General features: G+C 39.9%; 2 protein-coding genes across 14 annotated transcripts in view; one reads left to right on the top strand and one right to left on the bottom strand.

The window, feature by feature from the left end:
- Nucleotides 1-22,089, top strand: part of LOC144059609 (gastrotropin-like) — a 102,389-nt gene that overhangs the window by 4,804 nt on the left and 75,496 nt on the right. The window lies entirely within an intron of this gene.
- The window catches only part of LOC144059608 (caspase recruitment domain-containing protein 8-like), an 84,095-nt gene continuing 71,824 nt past the window's right edge, over nucleotides 9,819-22,089 (bottom strand). Inside the window, exons 20-22 of one of the 2 annotated variants that reach the window (XR_013295685.1) lie at nucleotides 14,043-14,141; nucleotides 11,372-11,466; nucleotides 9,819-11,284 (exon numbers count right to left, since the gene is read on the bottom strand). The gene's annotated coding sequence lies outside the window, so the exon portion shown is untranslated. The remainder of the gene's footprint in view (nucleotides 11,285-11,371; nucleotides 11,467-14,042; nucleotides 14,142-22,089) is intronic. The other variant, XR_013295686.1, reaches the window with a different exon arrangement.

Here is a 22,089-nt window from a genome sequence, read left to right as displayed (position 1 = left end):
TCCTTATGTACGTACCCTCTTTATATATTGCTTCTCTGGCTCTTTTTGCTTGAGATATCTCCTGAGGAAATTGGCTGCACAAATTGAATTGAAGCGTTTGCCCCGATGTTTGGAAGATAACAGGTCACATTCTATACAATCTTCCATTATTTTAATAAATACAGTTTGCATGATGTTGCATATTTTCAGCAAGAGAAAGTGAGGTGCTGAATGATAAACAGTGAGTGAGTGAGAGAGATGGACAGAGCTGTGTAAATGTTTTGACGGTTGAACTTTCTGCCACCTCAAATAAGCATAAATGATTTGCCATGTTGGCCGACATTGAAGGGGATCTTGGACAAAAAGCTACTGTGAGTGCAGAAGATGAACAGACAGGTTAAAAAAAAAAAAAGCTAAAGTGAACAAAAAATGCAGAAGTGTTGAAGGCAGCAGAAAGGAAGACAAATTGTTGGTGCAAATGAAAGCAATTGAATGTGCTGTATTCATCTAATAACAAATTATGAATAGGTGTCAGTCTAGAGGGCATTTGAAGGTATGTTCGACATAATTGTCTCTTTCTCTCGTGCCTAATGAAGCAGTGATCGCTAGGCAATAGCTAAATGACTTGAGCATTTATGACTTTGCCGACATTGTCATTTTGAATTGTTTTAAGACACCAAACACTTTGCTCAGCTCGAAAACCGTGACTCATAATCTCGTTTGAGTGTCAAGCTTTTTGATCCTCAATAGTGCAATGCGATCACTGTGCTGTTTTTTTTTTCACTTTGTTTCATTTCAAGTCAGCAACCAGTCAAACTACTGGGCATGGTATTTGTTTCAAGAAGTGCAAACATGCTTGATTGATATTTGAATATTTGAAGGCCTGGAGGAGTCACAGTTTAGTTTTCGTGGGAAGAACAAAGACCAAATTGGCGCCGTTACGTTTTGTGTGTCGACATACGGTAGATATGCCAGAATCAACATTTGATATTTATGCAGTATGTGGCCGGTCCCTATAAAAAGGGAGGCACAAAGATTTGGGTAGCATGATTTCGGGAGACTGCATTTACTTTGACATCAGTAGTACTTGACCAGAATAAAATATTTTTCCAACCAACTAGGCTGAGTCAAAAGTTGTTTCATAATCAACCTGCCGTCAATGGAACACGGATCCTGCTGCTCAAAGAAAATACGAGACAGTCCCCTCAAAAATACATTGTTTTGAAAAGGTGCCAAATTACGACCAAGTGTTATGCATTTTAGTTTAGCGGCCTCTATTGGCTATGTTAAATAGCACAAAAATCCAAAAGCAAAATTCGAATGCGGTCCGTCTTGTCTAAAGACAAGTGTTTATCTGACTATTTGGCCAGTGATTTGATTTTAGGGCGCGCTCACACCACGGCCATCGCACCGTGCCCAAGCACGCTTGCCGCTTAAGTCCGATAGTGTGAGCGCAATCGATCCGCGCCTGAGTACGGTTCAGATCCCCAGTTTAGCACGATTGGGGGAGGTGGGCCAGAGAGCGGTACAGTTGGCCGCACATGCGCACAGCCGCGGTGACTAGTCGCCGCGCGAAACTTATAGCGAGCGACCAGAACTGTTGACCATACAACAACCAGAGCGTCCCTAGCAAAGAGATGGCAGCAGCAAAGGGCTCACGTTGGTCTGATGATGAAGTGCAGTCCCCCATGATGACGTCTTCTTCTTGCGTGAATCAACATGATGACGTATATATTCCGGAGCCAACTGGGCCCGGGTACCGTTTGGTTCGAGTAATGTGAGTGCGAGCCGGAGGGGGCAATCAATGTATTCAAAATGGTCTCTAATCTTATACTGTCTTGGCCGCCCACCCACACAGGGTACATGGGCTCAGCCTATCCGATGTGAAAATGTGTGACCTGATGGTCTTAACTGCTTTCAAGTGTGCCAGAGTGCTGATAGATAGGAAGGCGCCAAGCCAGGAACGGTCACAGCGACACAACAGCCAAGCTCAAGCCACCGATCTAATCATTAAGAGGCCTAATCTAGACAACTAGAATGTTCATCTGTCTAGCAATCACATAAAAAAAATGCTAGTTTGCTACATCATAATGCAATAAATTTGGTACTTGAAGTGCACAGTATAATAAACAGTTTGTGCCGATCTGCTGAAATTCCAGATTGTAAAAACACGTGTTGCTGGGCTGTGCACTTGGGTTTGTGTAGTTTCAGTTTTTGGACCTGTGAGCAGGTTTGTTTATACAGTGTGGACAGTTTGTGGCCCCCAGACTGTTAACTTGAAAGCAATGGTTTGGCTGCTTTGATCTCACAGGAATAACCTGCTTTCCACGGACAGATGCTACATTTTATTTCATTGCTGTAGTACATAGAAAGGTACTGCAGTTGTAAATCACCACAACTGGATAGACTAGCTCTCCGGCTTCATTAGTTAGAACGTTATATATTTTTTTATTGCCAGTTTATACTGGTGTTATAAATCCAGCTCTGTGATGCTGGATAAAATACAACCAAGGGTAGATGGATGTTATTGTCTTTTTTAATGAATCCTCATTTTAGAGATCATGTAAACATCACCCATGAAAGTGTGTTGTGTGTGTGTGTGTTCACGTGAAACCGACGTACTTCTTTCAAGGATTCTCAAACTATGGTGTACAAGCGTCTTGCGTTTTGAGGTCATGGCCTCCTGTGCTGAAAGTCTGAACAATAAGGATTGGACAAAGTGTTTCTCATTAGTCTCGGTCTTCAACTATAACTGATCGTATTTATCCAAGTGTTATTTGTTATTTGATAGACCTGAACTGTACTTTTGTTTTTGTTTTGTTTTTATATCTGGCTAATGACACTCCTTCCTCATTCCAAATGGTGAAGTCCAATCTATTCCCACTCCTCATCTATTACTGTATGTGCTCCCCTTAAACTCAGAATATTGCAGATAGCTTCACGTCTCTAAAGAAAGCATCCTGCTGGTGGAAATAATCAGCATCACTCTGATCGTTCCATCTTTTTTCTCCTTCCGTTTCATCTCTTTTGGATCCGAGTCCTTCCCTGCTGTCCATCAACTCAATTTTACTGCCTTTCTTTTCCATTTTATGCCCTACAGAGGGTGCCTTTGAAAATCCTTATTCCCAAAGTGCAATTTCTTTCCCTGTAAAGGAAATAAATAAGTAAATATGTCAGATCAACTGTTGTTTGGGGGGAATGATTGGAACTAATGGTGTGCAAAAGATAAAGGATGCAGCAGTGGAAAAACCAAAAGAACAATGTGATTGATAGTCACAAAGGTATTGAGAGGAAGAGGCTGCAACACATGTTCATGCGTTGAAAAAGAGATAAAAATTCCCATGGTTCGAAACCATCTGGTCGTTGCGGCAATTGTACTTGGTTATTTTCCCTGCAGAGATCACGTGAGTTGTTTTCCTTCTATCACACCATTAGGCCTTCCACTCCTTTCAGTCTGAATTATTGTGGTATAACACATCATTAATATTCCAAGTGAAATCCTCACCAGGTGTGAGTTTGATGTGAAATACACCTCGATCAAAGACTGGCGTTGAAATGAAGAGCAGCTTCTGTACGTCCAGTTAACTGTAAGAGTCATTAAAAAGAAGGCGGCTGACATTTCATCAAAATCAGAAACAGAATCTTCTTTTTTTGGACATTACACAAAGATAGCTTGCTAGAGTTTATTTGGAAACTTAAAGCCCAATCTCACTAGTAGGTAAAAATATTCTGACAGAAAACAATAAACAAGACGACTGTATTGGAATAATCGTTTGCGAGCACAACCCTACAAGAGAATCGAGCAGGACTGTAAAAGATAAAGCGATGTGAAGAAGACTCCCAAAGACAAGTTTGAACAAAGGGTGCAGAAACCAAAGCACTGAATACAACACAACAAATCACACACGGAAAGACAAACGAGAAAACACAAGTAGGTAGCAGACTAGCTTAAATGAGTTGTGATAGCTAACAAATTGCTTTACGTGTCCCGTAACTTTCAAGGGGATCATTTTCTCTGGTGGGATAATGATGTCGCTACATGTATGACACGCTTGTTCACTTGACAGATCTAGTGACAGTACAAATAAGAGTAAACCACACAAGTTGCTTATCACATGCTAAAAATAGCTAAGCTCCTTTAAGTCACTTTGAAACTAGAGAGCATCCTGTTGTACAGTAGTGACAGCTTTGAGGGCTTCGGGTGCCTCCCTCTGTTTAATATCCCAAGGTGACGAGCAGCTCCATTAAACATTGTCGAAGTGTGATGTTTTTACAAATCAGCTTGCGGTTGACAGAGGGGCTAAAAACGTGGCACGCCTTGCTTGTAATGGTATCAACTCCGGCTTGTGTTTATTTCCTTTCAGTGTCTTCAAAGTTGAGTAAACAACATAATCGTTGGCGCGGTCATGGTCATATTTTAGGATCTGAGGATTCGTATGCTTAAATGCTGCCTTGGCGTTGCTACACTGATGTATATGTATTAAAAACCCGAGGCAACAATTTGGTATGGTACAAGCGGATTCAGTATACTTAGAATGCTGGTGATTTGATTTTCAGCAAACAAGTTGCCATGTCGCTGTAAGATGCATGAGTTCAATCGTAATCAGCTCTTCTTAGTACAGTTTTACTACAGCTTATCAGTGAAATATTAGTAATCAGTGGACAAACAAACTTGATACTCTAGCCCCCCCCCTCCCCCCATGTCTGTATTTTTTATAATTACACACTAAGCCTGTTACTCTGGCTCTGGGTGTGTACACTTTATATCACACGCAAAATATTTACAACTTTAGTTCAGTTAGTTTTAGAGTAGAATGTGCAAGAGACTAAACGGCGTTGACATGCAAAGCCATCACACAAAGTTATAAAACAAGCATCCCTCTGTGGATGACACAATGTCAGTGTTATTTAGGTACTGCTGTCTTGAGAACTCGGCAGTGCGATAAAACTGACAGCCCCTTCGTAATTGCTTTGATAAACACGACAGTGTTTTTTTTTTTTCTTGGGAAAAAAAGTAATCACTTTGCACTATCAATCAACAGTTTTTAATTTCCATAATCACAGGACTCCAGGAGCCTGGCAAGCAGCCGTTGGTGTTGAGTACACGCTCTGCCAGTGAGCATTTGGCAGAAAAGATTAATTTGGGTCATTCTCAACCTTTTTGTCTGTTCCCTGCCCAGATTCAGAGTTTAATAAGAATTACTCTTTGTGGACTAAAGATTCAAGCTCATTAATGTACATCATTTTCACAGATACCAGAACAACCTCTTAAACGCAAAATTATGTTTGATGAGCTTGTCATGAGGCTATGAGCAGGAAGACGCATTATGACTCATTTGTCTCAAGCTAAGTCAGCTATTTTAGCAGTTCTCTTTTGGCACAAGGGTTGTACTGTATCTTTTTTTGGAGGAGATCACAAGTGACCTTAAAATGACAGAGAAAGTTGTTTTATAGTTAATACACTAGACTAGAGGAAGCAGACAATATTTAACTCATTCACTTCCAGCCATTTTCACTGAAGCAATCCCCGGCTGTTTTACTGTACTTTTGACTGATTTTGCAAGGCCCACAGAATATTGTGTTCTATTGCTATAAAAAAAACACGGAGCCTACTAAAAGAAAGATTAGAGTCTCCTCTTTCATCAGGAAAAAAAGTATATTTTTATCTGTTTCCGCTTTGCAGGAATTAGCATTAGAATATAGCTAAGTTTCATCATTATTCACAAATCTGTTTAGAACACTGGGGAAAAGAGCCTTTTTGCAACATGGCCCTGGTTGATCTCTTTTGCTCTGCTGCCATCTGCTGGCCGTTTTGTAATAACTACCATTTCTTCAACCTTTCTGTGCAGTTGAGAGGCTGCATCAAAGCCTTCTGTATGCTCTAGCATACAAAAAAAAAGACATACAAAACATATAAATACGTCTTTGGGACACTTAAAACATTTAAAATAGAACGTATGTATACATTTTTGGGAGCAAACGAGTTAGCAAGCATGATACGCTAATTTAATTAGTACAGTTTAATTTAGCACACCACTATTTCAAATTTTACACTGTTGTAGATTTCAGTGGTTGCACAAGTTGATGGTGATTTATTTGTGTTCCACTACATAATAAACCAGCAATACAAAATGGCGTACCCTCAGACCTCCTGTTTATCCCAATAACAAAATACTAAATAACCACAACAGTCTTAAGACACTAGATTACCTGCGCTAGCAATTTGTTATCCTCTTTATTCTGTTTCGATCACAATAATTGGTTGCAATCTCACCGAGATGCCACTTACACGCTCGCAGGTTTTAACTGCAGTGTGCCCCGCTGCAAAGTTCTCCAACCACTGAAATTGCTGTAATGAACATGACTCATCTATAGACCCGTCCTCAGTTGTTTTCGTGAGCCATTGAGACTGACTTTGTTTAATCTCTTGTTCATTTCAGGCGAATGATTGTTTATAATGGCCACTTGGGAGCTCAACAATAAGTCCATAACTACAAAATCGTGGGCTCTGCATAACGTATCTCAAATCTGTTTTCATTGGTTGAATGCTAACAAAATAGTGCACCTAAATGACTTTTCAAAGTAAAAGCAGAAAAGGCATTTTAAACTTGACAGTGATCTTCACACTGACAGCCTGTAAGATAGCCAAATGTGATGGCTATTTAACTTTATATTTTCATCATTATTGGCATTTCTCTTCTATGTATGCGTCATAATTCTAAACATTTTGCGGTAATGACTATAACGTGATTGTTGGTGGGTTACATTTACTTCACTGCTAAAGCATACACAGTGTGAGGAGAGTAGTTGCACATGGCTGCTGATGAGGAAATAGGAAGCAAGACATTGTTAGCCATTAGCTGAAATAGGTTGCGACCTGTTGCGAGGTGTTAGTTATAATTATATCTGGATGCCTCTGGGTCCGAGAGGCATACCCGTTGAGTAGGAAAATGCATTGCAGCTTGTCCGTGCAGGAATGCCACATTTGCACTTGTGTTCGGTTTCCAATAATATTACAAGGTATTGGCGATGATGTGCACAGTTTTTTTTAAGCACTGGCAGGTTGTAGGTGGAGTTCATTTACCTCGCATGAAGGGTTTTTGCATAAAATCTCTTTGACTATTTTTTTTTTTTAATTCCTGATATGACTGAAAATGGATGACGCAGTAGCAGAATTGTTGGTAGGACTGTCATGTTAATTATTATTAAAAAGCTATGAAAATATCAAAATGAATGATTATTTTATTTTATTTGGTCAAATAGGTTATAGTAATGACATCACTGTTCAACATTTTCATTTTTTGTTTTTTGATTTGCTAATTTAAAATGGAAACAACAAATGATGTGGCTTAAATGTATTATATTCATGTTAGTTTTTAAATTAAAAGCCAGCAAAAATGGTTTGCTGAAATATTACATTTGTTTTTAATTCCTGCAATATTTCACAGTTTTTAGACAATTTGCAATGTTGGTATTTTAGTAAGAAACATGAAGTCGATACCTTACATAAAAGGATGCGGTGGGCCAGGGTTTTTGCATAAAATCTCTTTTGACAATTTTTTTTTTAATTCCTGATATGACTGAAAATGGATGACGCAGTAGCAGAATTGTTGGTAGGACTGTCATGTTAATTATTATTAAAAAGCTATAAAAAATATCAAAAATAATGATTATTTTATTTTATTTGGTCAAATAGGTTATAGTAATGACATTTGTTTTTTGATTTGCTAATTTAAAATGGAAACAACAAATGATGTGGCTTAAATGTATTATATTCATGTTAGTGTTAAAATTAAAGGCCAGCAAAAATGGTTTGCTGAAATATTACATTTGTTTTTAATTCCTGCAATATTTCACAGTTTTTGGACAATTCGCAATGTTGGTATTTTAGCAAGAAACATGAAGTCGATACCTTACATAAAAGGATGTGGTGGGCCAGATCTGGCCCCCCGCGCCTTGAGTTTGATCCCCTGTGTTTTAGACCAAGCATTGCAGTCTTGATTTCTTTTTTAGAAGACTGTAGGAAAGCACAGTGTTTTTATTTATTTTTTTTTTAGTGGCAACATTGCTTCTAAAATTTTTACTGCTCCTGCATTACAGAGAAACTATGCTTGTACACAGAGGGATTGTGCACAAATAAACTGTTCCTCAGTGCAAAACAATAGATGAAAGCCAAGCCTGCATTAAAACTATACTATTGTGCAGTTGCTTGAGTCCAGACCTTTTAAGAGGGAGAAACATTAGAGAACAAAAGAGAATAGAGAGAGGAGGAGGAGAGACCATTTTGGAAGCCAAAATTGTTGCTATCAATTTATTTAAAGCTAATTGTTGTTCCAATACAATGTTTCTCTAAAAGCATCTCAATAAATGAACTACATTCTCTTATGAAGTTAATCGACAATAAGATAAGACAAAACTAAACTTTAGCCAATTTTAGTTTGGCGCAAGTTGACCCCAAAAATTTCTCTCATCTTTATATAAAACAAAGTTCAAAGAGAAGTCATGAACTTTTAATGTATGTTGGCGCTACCTCAAGCTTCGGGTTTGAAAGACCAAGGTTCTTTCTTGCTTCTAATGAACTGTCTGAAAAGTGTGGAATTGAATCTCTACAGGCAGAAAAAACAAGGATCACACTTTGAAAGATTCCTATGAAACATCCACACCTCCTCCATTTTGTGTTTTATGTTATTCCCTTAATGCTGTGGGTGGGAATAATTTCACATATGCAGTTCGTCATTCCTCAGTGTCCCAGGTTTTAATTGCTGTGATGTCTACAGTTGCTAATGTATAATTAAAGCTCTAATTGCAAACATTTGTTTTGTGGATATTGTGTAAATGGTAAATGTGTCCACACTGGCGTCTTTATTAACTCTTTCACTGCCAGACGTTTTCAGAAACGGGTTGTCCCCACTGCTGGCCGATTTAAGCATTTTGAGTCGTCTTTCAAGGTCCACAGAAAATGTTGTGTTTGGACTATGGAAACACACATACTACCAAATGAAAGATTGGACTCTCAGCTTTCATCAGAAAAAAAAGTTTGTTTCTACCTTATTCCGTTCTTCAGTAATCAACAATAGAAAATGGTTACTTTCACCGAAATTCTCTGTTTTGAAACAAAAAATGGAGAAAAAGAGCTTTTTGTGAAACAATGTTATTTCATGCACTCTAGTGAATTGTACACTTCTTTTTGTCCATGAATGATGCCACAAACACCTAAATAGTGCTTTACTTCTGTAAAACGCTTTCACCAACAATGAAAAAGTGTTTTTTTGATTGCAAAATACGTTTATTTCCATTCAACAGTGTAACAATTTGACAAAACAATTTCGCAAACTATTTACAAATGTGTGCAACTGTGGTACTACTTACAATTATGTGGATGTTTCAAATACAGTTTTTCTTTTTGTAACGCTCTCCTGCGTGCAAGGAGACGCCAGGACTCGCACAACAGTTTACTTTCACTTTCGCATTGGTCCGTTTTGCGTGCAAACGTTACACTTTCTTGACGGGCTTTTTTTCCGGGGAATAAAAAGCAAGTAGCAGACTGTACACACTTCCTCCGATGAATATGCATTGGACTCGGGGCACTCTCCGTCGTCCGATCGAACGTCCGCCTGTGCGTGCTCGGTTGCGCTCCGCGTTACGACACCGTCATAGCCGCCGCGTCAGCGGTTCCAATTTCGCCGTCAAGCTCGGATTCACCTTCATCATCATCGATGATGATCATCGTCGTCATCAATGTACTATTTTAGCGTTGGTCGATGCCTTTCGTCTTGTAAGTGTAGAGCTGCTTGCAAACGCTCGCCATTGCCCGTTCCCTCCTCCATCTAGCTCCATCTAACGTCTTCTACTGCCGCGTCAATGCTTCTCAACCACGGAGTCACCACCCTCATCTTCATCATCGATGATGATCATCGTTGTCAACAATGTGCTCTTTCAGCGATGCTTTCGGTCTTTGAAAAAAACGGCTCGGGCGTGAGCTCCTCGCGACCGGCCGCCATTTTTCCTTTGTCTTCCATTCTCATCTCCTGCTCGACGCTCTAGCTCCGCCTCTACTGACGCCCACCCGATCTTGTCAAAAGAGAGTCATCGCTGCCCTCTAGGGGCCAAAAATAGTCATTAGGCACAACAGACAGGCTGGAAACTTTCACCAGACATGCGGAAGGGTTTCCTCTACCTGTTTCAAAAAAAAAATTAAAAAAATCATTGGATGACGTCTTTTGACGTCATTGGCAGTGCTCCGTAGGTTTTTACTTGACGTCTTTAAACGTCAGTGGCAGTGAAAGAGTTAAAATTCAAACAACCGACATTCCTATAAGGCTTTTTTGTATTTGCTTTATTAGTTATGTATCACTTGTCTTTCACATCTTGCGGCAGGCTGACCATAACCATTTGCTATTTTTAGAAGTGGTTTTGTGTCAGCCAGGATTATATTTTGCATTTTGATCTCGCTATCCTTTACGAGCTTTTGGGTCCATCTGCATTTCACTACGGCAGATTCAGAACTCACCAAGACTGAGCGGGAAGCGCACTGCTTCCGCCTGCTCGTCATCACCATTATCCTGCCTGGGGGAGCCGCCCCACAGCCGGTAACGCCTCTCAAGACTCTGTTTATTCCGATTTTTAACATTGCAATCTCAATTTATGTAAAAAGGTAGCCTAAAGTAGCAGTTTCTAAGCAGCTCAAGGCCCTAGTTCTGACTGAGCAGCGCATTGAGGTCTCGGTTCCAGTTTAGTGACTGCTCAAGGCTCCGTTACTGCCTGTGTCATTAACTTGTGCACTTTTTGGATTGTGCAGCCCAAGCTGCCACGCCAGCCACCTGTTATTCTGGTGGAGCACGTTCTGCAGCCACCATGAGATGTTTCTGCAGCAGCGCACATCTGGCACTCGTCCTCAGATCCTGCTGTGGATGCACATTCTCCTGTGCTCGGGCTGCAGGGAGAAGCACTTTACGAAGGAGGACTATGTTCACTAATCAGCAGATGAAAGAAAAGTCTTGCGTTTATGTTTTTGGCACCCGCACTCTCACCCTGCTGTGAGGATGCAAATCTTATGGCCGCGTTCCACCATTGTGCCGGCTGCGTACATCCTACGGCCACCATTTGACAACCAGTGACAACTGAACTAAAAGGGATTTTATCGTTGAGACTGGGGTTAGACAGATAAAACAAAAGTCTTGTGTTTATATTTTTGGCACCCGCCCTCTCACTCTGCTGTGAAGATGCAAATCCTGTGGCCGCATTCCACCTGTGCTCCGGCTGCGTACATCCTGCGGCCACCATTTGACAACCGGTGACAACTGACCTAAAAGTGAATTTTATCATTGAGACTGAGATTAGACGGATGAAGCAAAAAGTGTTGCGTTTATATTTTTGGCACCTGGCCTCTCACCCTGCTGTGAGGATGCAAATCCTGTGGCCGCGTTCCACCTGTGCTCCGGCTGCGTACATTCTGCGGCCACCATTTGACAACCGGTGACAACTGACCTAAAAGTGAATTTTATCATTGAGACTGAGATTAGACGGATTAAACAAAAGTGTTGTGTTTATATTTTTGGGCACGAACATCTGTACCAGCTAAAAAAAAAAATGCAGGAAGCTCCTCTCGCTGTTCAACATTTAACAAGAAAACGGTGAGTAATTCTGCGTGAACAGAATTAATTGCAACGTCCATTCGTCCATGCTAGGTTTGTTTATTTGCCCCGGCGTTGGTGCTGGCTTCCTAAAGAGGGCGCTGCTAATCTAGCTACATAAAAATGTGGCTTCACATTTATTGTTATATCTGCAAAATACCCGCGTTTTTGTGTTGCTCGTATCATTCATAAGCATTACCATGGTGACCTCACCATAACATACATGTCAACCCATAAGGTTTGTCCGTATTTCTTACGGATTTTTAAGTGTTGCAAAAGCATACGGGCGTATTTGGAAATGAATACGGATTTAACTGTTTTCATGAAAATAATAATATTAGTATATATTGCTTACCCTTTTTAAATTTATTTAGTATTTACTGTCGGCTACGTGCTACACGTGTGCATAAGCTCGATTTAAACAACAACCGGTCACAAAATCTCGTCTATCGCGCGAGACTTCTAACAGTTTCCTGACATGCGCAGTTAGGAAATTTGTGTTTGAAAATTGCGAGTCGTTCGCAGTGGTTGAGAAAATGGGGGACAGGCCGGCCAAAAAAACAAGATACACCGGACGTTTTCGTTCGGAATGGACGGATTTATTTAAGGTAATTGGTCCGTCAAAACTTGGAGAAGAGTATGCATCATGTTCGCTTTGTTCACGGGACATTAAGGTTGCGGCATCTGGCATTTACGATGTCAAAGAACATTTGAAATCAAAGTTGCACGAGAGAAATGTGAAGCAACAAAAAAGTCAACCATCCCTGTGATATTTAGAAATCTGTTTTTTCTTTGTGCAATAAAATGTCATTTGGAACAAGATACTGTCAATGTCTTCATATAAGAAAGAAAGTAAGGTAAGATTAATGTTATTGCATGAACAGCTTTAGTATTGATAAAACTGACATAAGGATTTTTATGGGAAAATAAGGATTTTATGGGTTTGTAATACAGGTGGGACCAAATTAGGGTTGACATGTATGCCATAATAAAGCGTTGTTACCCTTGTTAGGGTGTTGCTATTACAGGTACATTAAAATCCATAGTGGATTTCCGTTTGTTGTTGTAGCCTTTTATTAATCAGCCACCGAACTGCCATGCATCCCCCCAACCCACTGGGTTGCCAGTCCGCAAAAGTTGTGGACTTATATGAACCTGTCCGTGGTGAAAAAAGGTTGGGGACCACTGCTTTACAGTACTACTGAACTCTCTCATCCACGTGTCCCCCGTCTGCATGATTTTCACCACTTCCATCTGACATGATCTCTCATTCTGTTTGCTGTCCCCCTTTCCTCTCGCACCCTCAATTGACATGAATAGAAGGCCTGAGAGGGTTACTTGAATACAACTTTAATCATCTTTCTCTTTCTAGTCTGTCTTGTGCGTTAAGCCTCTATTGGTTGTCAGCCAGTGACTGCTGGCGCTTGTTAGCTCCGTGGCTTTGACTGTTTAATGTGTTGCGGGGAGAGTGTGAACCAGGAGATTGATACAAACATCGTAATGCTGAATAGGCTAAAAGGAGCACAAGGTTCACACATAGGCCAAAAAATGCAGAAACAGGACGGTGTAGACAAGCACAGATGTAGTGATATCTGGAAGTCTTGAGACAAAGATGCATGGCAATTGGTGATTTCCACTGCTGAGGACACTGCCACCTACCGAACACAATTTTCCACCAATTTTCATATTTGGTGCGAAAGACTGCAGGAAGCAACCACCTTCTTTTCTTCTCACTACCTATAAACTTTTGTAAATGTGGGTGGAGAGTTGTACAACTGTACCGCAACTCATGTGTGAGTAATCGTGTGAATGTGTGGTGAAATATGTTAATTATATAAATACATTTAAAGTGTTTGCTCCAAGTGTTAGAAATACTGTACAGACAATTAATTTGTTGCAACAGTGAAGTTATGGCCAAATACTAAATGTAATGTAGATTACAGCCTGCATGGACTCGTACACCAAATGCAGGTCCGCATTTATCCTCCAAATCCATTTGAATCGGTTACTAATTGCACTTTTGCCAAAAAAACACGTAGTCCAAAAAACTAAAAATGCCAATAGCAAAACCCAGGGTGATTTTTCGCTTCAAACTTCTAAACCATCCGTTTCTGTTTTAGCCGCTAGCTAGCACTAAGCTGACTTTGGTGAGGGTTCGTCGCTCCAGTCCAGCATCCAAGATTGCAAACTATCTTTGTGCTAGGAAATAGCAAAGCAATGCCAATGGCATTGGTACACCTGGGCCTTGATAAAAAAAAGTATTTAGACTGTTTTTATGATTTTTTTTTTTTTTTAACTTCACAAACCATTCTTTTCCTACTCTAATTTCATGTGATTATACCGGGAACAGCACAAAGCCTTGCTCTTGGGCCCTCGTTTATATTTTTGCCATGCCTAGCCTACAGTTCCATTTTAATGATTACCTCCTACCTGTCGCGTTAGGATGCTGTGACGCGTAAGAGCCAGCAGTAAAAATGGAATGTTGTTTGCAGTCAATTGTTGCTTCCTTTGCTCTGGGGTGAGACACACCTGCAGTTAGAAGCAGAAAAATATTTTTTATGCAAATTTGCATCAACTTCTGACATGGTTAGCCTAAAGCTAGAGACAATAATGAAGGAAGTGCTTGAGACAGCGAGACGGGAGAGTGACAAGTACCACAAGCAAAAGTGAAAAAAACTATGTAGAAGTTTTGTTTTGCTTCTAATTACAAAGTACACTTCAAACAAAAAAATTGAATGAGGGTTAGGATTAGCTGGTCAAACCTACCCACTCGATGGCATCAATGAGTGTGCATTTCTGGTCCGGCGTTCAACTGCTTTTTAATTCTTAACACTTTTTTTTTTTCAACAGCTGTGTTAATAATCAGGTTTCCTCCCGAGTTAGTTCTCCTTCAGTATAGAGGCATTGAGCCAATTCTGTTTTCAGTCAACATGCTCTCTCTGGGTCAATTGTTAAGCGGCTTTCATAAAATGTCATGCTACTATGTCGATGATCTATTTCTCGGCCGAACTCAATAACTTGAACCAGCTGGCCTCCCTTCATCAGTGCTTGGCTGCTGTCAAAGAGAGCATTACACTAAAAAAAAATTCATCTTAAGCCTGACAAAACTGATGTTCTTCATATCGGACCTGAAATCTTTTGACGCTGCAGTTTATTGGCTCACTTCACCTGAACATTAAATCCTTTGCCAAGCAAACGTGGGTTTACTGTACACAGAGTCTACACTGGGTGGCGGATTAATTTTGAGAATTATAGTTTACAGCTAAAAGACAAAATTCACAATAATATATATATATATATATATATATATATATATATGTATATATATATATATATATGTATGTATGTATGTATGTATGTATGTATATATATATATGTATATAGATAGATAGATATTATGTAAATAATTAATAAGAAAGAAATACTATATAAATAATTTACACATTTTGTGAATTTCACTCTAGTTAGAATGTGACTGGTAAAAAAAATGATCATATTGGTGCCCATGGTAAACCTTGTACCTTTGAGCCTCCACAACTCCATCTCCCCACAGCTATCCGTGACAGACCCTGAGAAATCTTAGCAAGACTGAAAGGGGGGGAAAATGTCCAAAATCCTGCGATCCGCTATTTTGGGCACACAAGGTTACCGTGACCGCCGGGAGCACAGTGTAAACAGAGCCTAACATTGCTAAGTGTTCCTTAGGTATTTGTGTGCATGGCATGACTGGACATTCATTCTATCCCGTCACCCTTTAGGCAAAGGAGTTGTTTGGGCACAAAAGCTTCATGTCAGCATGCATGTGACAGACAACAAGAGTGACAGCTGGGATGAGTGAGTCAGTGTGCTGCACGCAGCTCCACCATACGTCAATATTTGTGCTTATTTTTGTTTGAAAGACGACAACAAGTAAGCCGAAGCACAACAGCAACATGTCATCCTCTCACAAAATACTGTACATCACCAGCTGTATATTTTGCTAACAATTTGGCACCAGCAATAAGAAGCCACGAGAGAGTTTGTTGAAATAAGCATTATTTTTGTGTTTTTGCCATAAAAGATTGTGGAGAGACAAAACTTGCCATTTTCAAATAATACGAAAAGTAAATAAAACATGACAAAATCAAACAAAACCCAAACTTAAGCCAACCCATGACAGAAAAGCAACAAAAACCTTAATCCAACCCAAGCCATGGCAAAAATAGAAGGTGTTATTTTGTTACTGGTGACATGTATACATTTCATGTTAGTATTAGCTAAAAAGTTCGTATGTGTGAAAATGTTAGAACAATTTCATGTCTTTACCGTTATTAGAATTGTATAGAGTAAAGACAAGAATATGAAAAAGTTTGATGTCTTTGCCATTATATGCATTTTTTTCTTTACCATTTTGCAACGAAAGGAATTTCATTGAGCCACCGCCATTCTTTTTGTTTATGGGTTCTATCAACAAAGATGTGGCGGAATTGAAGTCGGGATAAGATTGATGCAGAACTTTAAAGGATGGGTGTTCTTTACTGTATTGTATTGTAAAGTTACACAATTACTTTGTCAGTTGTTTTACCGCCAGTCAATAAAGTTGAGCCTTAACGTTAACGGCTGATTTAGTTGTTTTAAAGAATAAGGTTGTTCTTCATAAATAAAAGTGATCATTGAGTTTTATGATATTTGGATGCAAGGCTCCATTGCGCATCCTGGTGAGGTGTGCTGCCAAGTGGGTATCCCGAGGGATACGAGTGGGCACAGCGTGAGGCACACTTTACTCGGTGGCTGTTCCCCCTCTTACTACTCTCCCCTGTATTTTGCCGTGACACGTTGTGGTTTGATTTGTAGTGAGTATTTTCCGCTCAAACTAAGTCTTTGCCTTGTTCCTGATTCCTTGTTCCTTTAGGTCAGTGCTGTCCTGATAAAAGTTAGTGGGTGGCTGTAATGCATTTGATGACTTGTTTTCAGATCTCAGTATATTTTCGTCTTTGCTGTGGGAATGGCCACAATTGTTGGAAGATTCAATCATTTTACTTTTCCAGCCAAAGCGCTGCGCGTTGTAAATTTGAGATGACTGCACATGACAGAGAAATTCTTTGTTGCTTGAGCTCTTTTGCCTATGGGGTTAAATGTGTGTCCCTCCACAGTTAACCCGCCTTACTCCCTCTGTCAAGAATCTGGCATGTCAAGGAAGCAGAAAGGACATGATGAAGGATGAGTACAGAGGGCGGAGTCAGACACTCATAGATTTAAAGATTGGCACACACAAAGAAACCAGCAAAAACCTTTGCACCAACCCATTTAATTTACCCCTTTAGAGACCATAATGTGCATTCGAAGGAGGAAAATATTCTTGAAATCGATGCTCAATGTCATCGTGGCCTATTGTGTTTGCCTTGTGGGCTGTAGCTACAGTGATGGGGTCAAATGAGATGGGAATAGTCAGTCCAATTCCCCCTCCGAGCTAGAGCGAGGATGTTTGTGGATGGGAAGCTGGCGAGTGACCTCTATATCTCATCAGGACTTGTCTTTTTGTGAGGAGGGGTTAAGTGTGTAAATGATAGCAAATATAACCATCAATGAAAACTTGAAGTGTGGTAAATATCAATTTCTAGCTCTATAGTAGGAGAGAGGTGAAGATGGATTGAATGAGGCGATAGACTGAGGAAAGTGTCCATGTAAGTAATAAATGAATGGGTTTTTAATTCTCTCAGCAATGTGTATACAAATGTGAGCCAATGCACTTCATCTTCCTGTCTTTGGCCTTGGCGATGCCGGATTCTTATCGGCTCAACACCGGTGATGACTTTCCTTAGCAACTGTGGTCTCATTGGTTTAGTCATCACTCACTATGCTCATTGCTTGCGACCTGACATTGATGATATGTAAGCATTTGAATAAATGTTCACTGTCTGAAGAAAACTGAGGTCACATTTATATACCACAGCAAAATATTAATCATAGTTTTGTAATTTAGTTTTTTTTGTGACATCAATTCTAGAATATTTGTGACCCACCTCATTCGTGTTAAGTGAGTTTGTACCGCAGTGTTTACTGATATCAGGGTGTTTTTGTGCTTTCAGATAAAAGGCTGACATCAATGTGGTAACAAACAGTGCCCTATTCGGAAGCTGTATCAAAACACTCTTGAATAGACGAAAATATGAAAATGTCTTTTATTCCAAAAAGGTAACAGCATTTCAAAAAGGATTTGTACAAAGACTTTTCGATCCTGGCATGTTTGCCACTGTTGGCACCCTGATGCTTGCTGACGGCTGTAACAGACACCAACTGCAGGGGCATGACCCACAGCAAGCACCCCCTACCTAGCAAGGCGGATCGGAGCTTCTGTCAAAACAGCGGTGTGGCTGCAAACCCCAAGCTATGAATGTCGGTTGGCTTTGTCTGAACAGCAACAAATGGCATCTGAAGGTCGACTTCGAAAGGCTACTCAAATTCACAGAAAGCATCCGCAGCCTTTTATAATCCAGGGCCAACAGTAAGCCCAGATCAACAGGCGGGCCCTGGTGGCTGACTTCCCCCTAATCTGCTTCATCTTCCCATGCGGACAACTAATCCTTTTATGTTTACTGTTGTGAAACAGAGATGGGATCGTGCAGCTTCCTGTCAGCTACTTCGATCAGTTTCTGCGTTGATGAATTGTATGGTTTAGTGCACTGATTCTCAACCCTCAACCCTCGAGTACCCCTATCCAGCCTGTTTTTCATGTCTCTCTCAGCCAACAAGGCTGAGGATCGTTATCAGGCTTGATGCAGAGTTTGCTGATTAGCTGATCATTTGAAGCCCATGTGTTGGCTGTGGGAGACATGGGAAACAGGCGGTTGAGAAGCACTGGTTTAGTGAACACTACAAGTGTTCAAACATACGTTTTTACAAAGATAGATAGATAGATATTCATCGGACCTGAGAATTGTCAGAATTTGTCTTTGACAGTGGTCATACCTAAAACAAGAACCAGAATCAGATGTACAAACAGTAAAAAACTGACAAGAACACCTCTCCAAAGTGCCAGACGGCATTGAAAGTGAGCATTTCCCCAACCATGTTGGTTACGGTGACAAACTTCAGTCACGCCGTGTGAGCAGTCTCCAGTCTAGGTTGTAACTGAGCAGGACTGTAAAACTTGATTTACAACTGGACTTGTGTGCAATTTAGTGGGTACTCAACTTAACCTGGTTACATTTTACCATAGTTAATTGGAACTTGCTTAAAACTTGACACTTGTTACTTGTCAGATACAAAATACTAGAAGTTTTTTCACCAAATATTAATGACTTTTCTGTTGCAATTATCTTCAAAAGGCCCTAAGACACCTTTTTTTCTTTTCTTTTTCTGTGTGCCAAATGCAGTTTCCGTATCAATCTGCTGTCTCCATATCTTCACTCTTCTTCATATTACTTCAACAAAGCATGAAATGAGAAGTACACGTTGCTAAGCCCTAGACTCTCATCTTCCTCCCTGAATAGAGATGGAGAAAAGGATCCCTTCATCAGTACTTAACAATTGATGCAGATTCAACAGGGGAAACTGCTAGAGGAGAAGGTGCCAGGGAGATGCAATTCCATCCCCTCACAGGAATGAACATTCCTCAGATTAGTGATACATTCTTGGGCAAATCTCAGCTGATTCAAAAAAGCATAAGGAACACATGATACAGATAAAGCTCAAAAAGACAGTTCAAAGTAACAAACAAATGATGTGTAAGGCAGATTAGTGTCCATTAATTGGCTGATATGGAAGGGTAAGTGTATCGTCCAATTCATGCACAGTAAAGCTACAAAGACCACCACCTTGGGAAAGAAACCAACAAACATCAATGTCAGTTTGTAGGATTCAGTCCAAGGGGGAAGGTTCTTCCCGGACAAACACAATCTTTGCCCTAAATGGAACTTGGGCTCAGGATCCCAACGGTCTGCTTGACACCAAACAGTTTTCTACTTCATACTCAACCCGACCTGGAATTCATGGTTGAACCTTTTGGTCTGATTTTCAAACAGGAAATCTGAGGCCCCAATCAGATTGCAGAATTCAAAACTGCTGCCAACAGTGGGACACCGCGTCATGGGGGAATTGATAGATCCTCACGATCTCTTGGATGAGAACCTCTGAAGTCTCCTTGGCAAAAGGAAGCTGGAGCAATATATTGAAGTGGGACATCCAGGAAAAACCGTCATCTATGGTCAAGATTAGTGTTATCATCTGAAGGAGTCAGCCTCTTAATATATTCCAGAAATGTCCCAGCAGGAGCGATGGGGTATTGGAAATGTCTCAGCAGGTCAGCGGGTCTGGTTACTGTTTTTTTTATCCTGGCACTGACGGGACAAAAAGCTATTAACTCCTTCTCCTCTTGTGACATCTTTGAGTTCAGTTCCAGTTCTGCATTGCATAAATGTAAAGAACACATTTATGGGGGGGTTTTTCTAGTGATACGATTCAAATCTCACGATGACAACAATTGGACTCAACATGATTTCTAGTATAATGAATAATTGAATCATTTAGCGTTGGAGAGGCATTTGTTATATGTTTAACTGGGAAGCGTCTCAAGAACTATGTTCTTCAGGGTAGTCCACTTTCTGAAACATTAGGAGATTTGGTTTTCACTATAAACCATGCCATTTCAAAGTGCCCTATCAAAAAGTTCACCGCGCAGCAGTGGATCACTTACAAGGCTGTAAATGTTTGATATGGTTCTTGTCAGGTTGTATTAATCGTCCTGGGTGCTGTAGATCGGCGCCCCTCGCAGACCATATGGCCAAGTGCAGAGTGCCCAATCTCAATGCTGATTTATTTATCATTGTCTTGTGTCTTCAAGGCAGAGAAGCATGGCCTAAATCTGTTCTTGCAGCACTGAAACGTAAAAGGTCCAGTGGCATGTTAATGGTGGCTTTCATGTGTATGGCATTCGATCAATATTAGTAAAACAGATTTATTTTTCAATCATCATCAAAGCTTTTATAAACCTGCAGTACAGTATAGTAGGGCAACAGCGTGCGCAATGTGATTCCGTGAATTCAGCAATTTAGCGCCAGTCAATCTAGACCTAAGAATTCCATTGTAGATTGAGAAAAACAAACAGTAGCTAACCATACCGGTAATGTAATGATTTGATTGTGTAATTAGGGATTCTTTAAGAAGTTTGGAGTCCTTCAACTTTGTTCGAGGAATGCCCTTAGCAGTCACAAAAAGAAAAAAAACATTAGCTCCACCAACGCCTGCTCTGTGTGTTGTTGTTATTTGTCTCTAATTATTACAATATCGTTAAGCCATCCTGGGACTAAACTGTTAATGAGATTGTTTTCAATAAGTGTTTTACTGTTGTCTAAATATGATATACAGATCTGTCACTTGTACATGTTCCAATCATCATGGAAAACGCTCAGTGAACTGGTAATATGTCCAAAAACCTCTGTAGTGTATCGTTATCATATCATTACTTTCATTTTTATTGGCCCACTGAATCACAGCAGGTTCCCGTGAGTCCTATTTGGATGACTCTTAACATGCTAATGTTGTTTTAGGAAGAGCTAAGTAGCCACCAGAGTGCAAGATACATGGCAAGGTTTATTGATTAGCGTAAGACAATTTATACTTCATTATCCCACTGAAATCTCAATAGAGCCATTGCTCATCTGCTTCTTTCAGTCATGTCTGATCATCATCCTCCTCTTCGAGGGAGCCACTAGCTAAGCTGTCAGCGACTAGACTTTGTACTCTTTGTAAAATGGTTGTTTAGTACAAGCAAACGCTAACCACAAAGTTATTGCCTTTGCTTGATTTTCACTACATGATCATAGTTAAGATGTAAATGTGAATCTAACATGACACTACTACCAATAAAAAAAAAATAATGCACCTAAAATAACACAAGTATTGTTTCATAATTCAGATAATTCAGTGAGTATTACTTGTATATATACTGCAGTTTTTCTCCATGTGTCCCACTTCTAAACTTTAGTGTCCCATGAATTTTGGCATGAACAAAAATCCCCCAGGGATCTTCCTTTGGAGGATTAATTGATGTCCTCTCTTTTGTCCTTGCACATAAATCACTCATTTTGTAAATCTCATATTGTGAATGAAAGTCACATAAGCTGCAAAGAGCAAGGGAACAGTTCCATCAATAGCCAGATATGCAGCAAAAACATCCTCTGCTATGTAAGTAAAAGACTTTATTGCCAGTAAGAACCCTATATAGCTCTGGTTTTATGTATGTTCATTGGTAATTTACAGTATTTTGGAAGATTGGAAACTATCATATTGTATTGGCATTGTATATTTCATAAAGTGAATTAAGTTACGACTCAAATTTTCATTATTATAAACACCTCTATTTTCTGAAAAGGCAATGTTTGAAGTAGCTTGTACTGTATGATGAAAAAAATGACAAGTAAAAATTTTGAATTAAAGTTGTGTCTGAGACATTCTTCAGAAAATGCCAGTTGAACTCCAAATTGTAAAGTTTGGTGGC

Source organism: Vanacampus margaritifer, chromosome 10 (genome assembly GCF_051991255.1).
Source record: "Vanacampus margaritifer isolate UIUO_Vmar chromosome 10, RoL_Vmar_1.0, whole genome shotgun sequence".
Classification (NCBI taxonomy): Eukaryota; Metazoa; Chordata; class Actinopteri; order Syngnathiformes; family Syngnathidae; genus Vanacampus; species Vanacampus margaritifer.
This window is presented reverse-complemented; position numbering and strand designations above follow the sequence as displayed.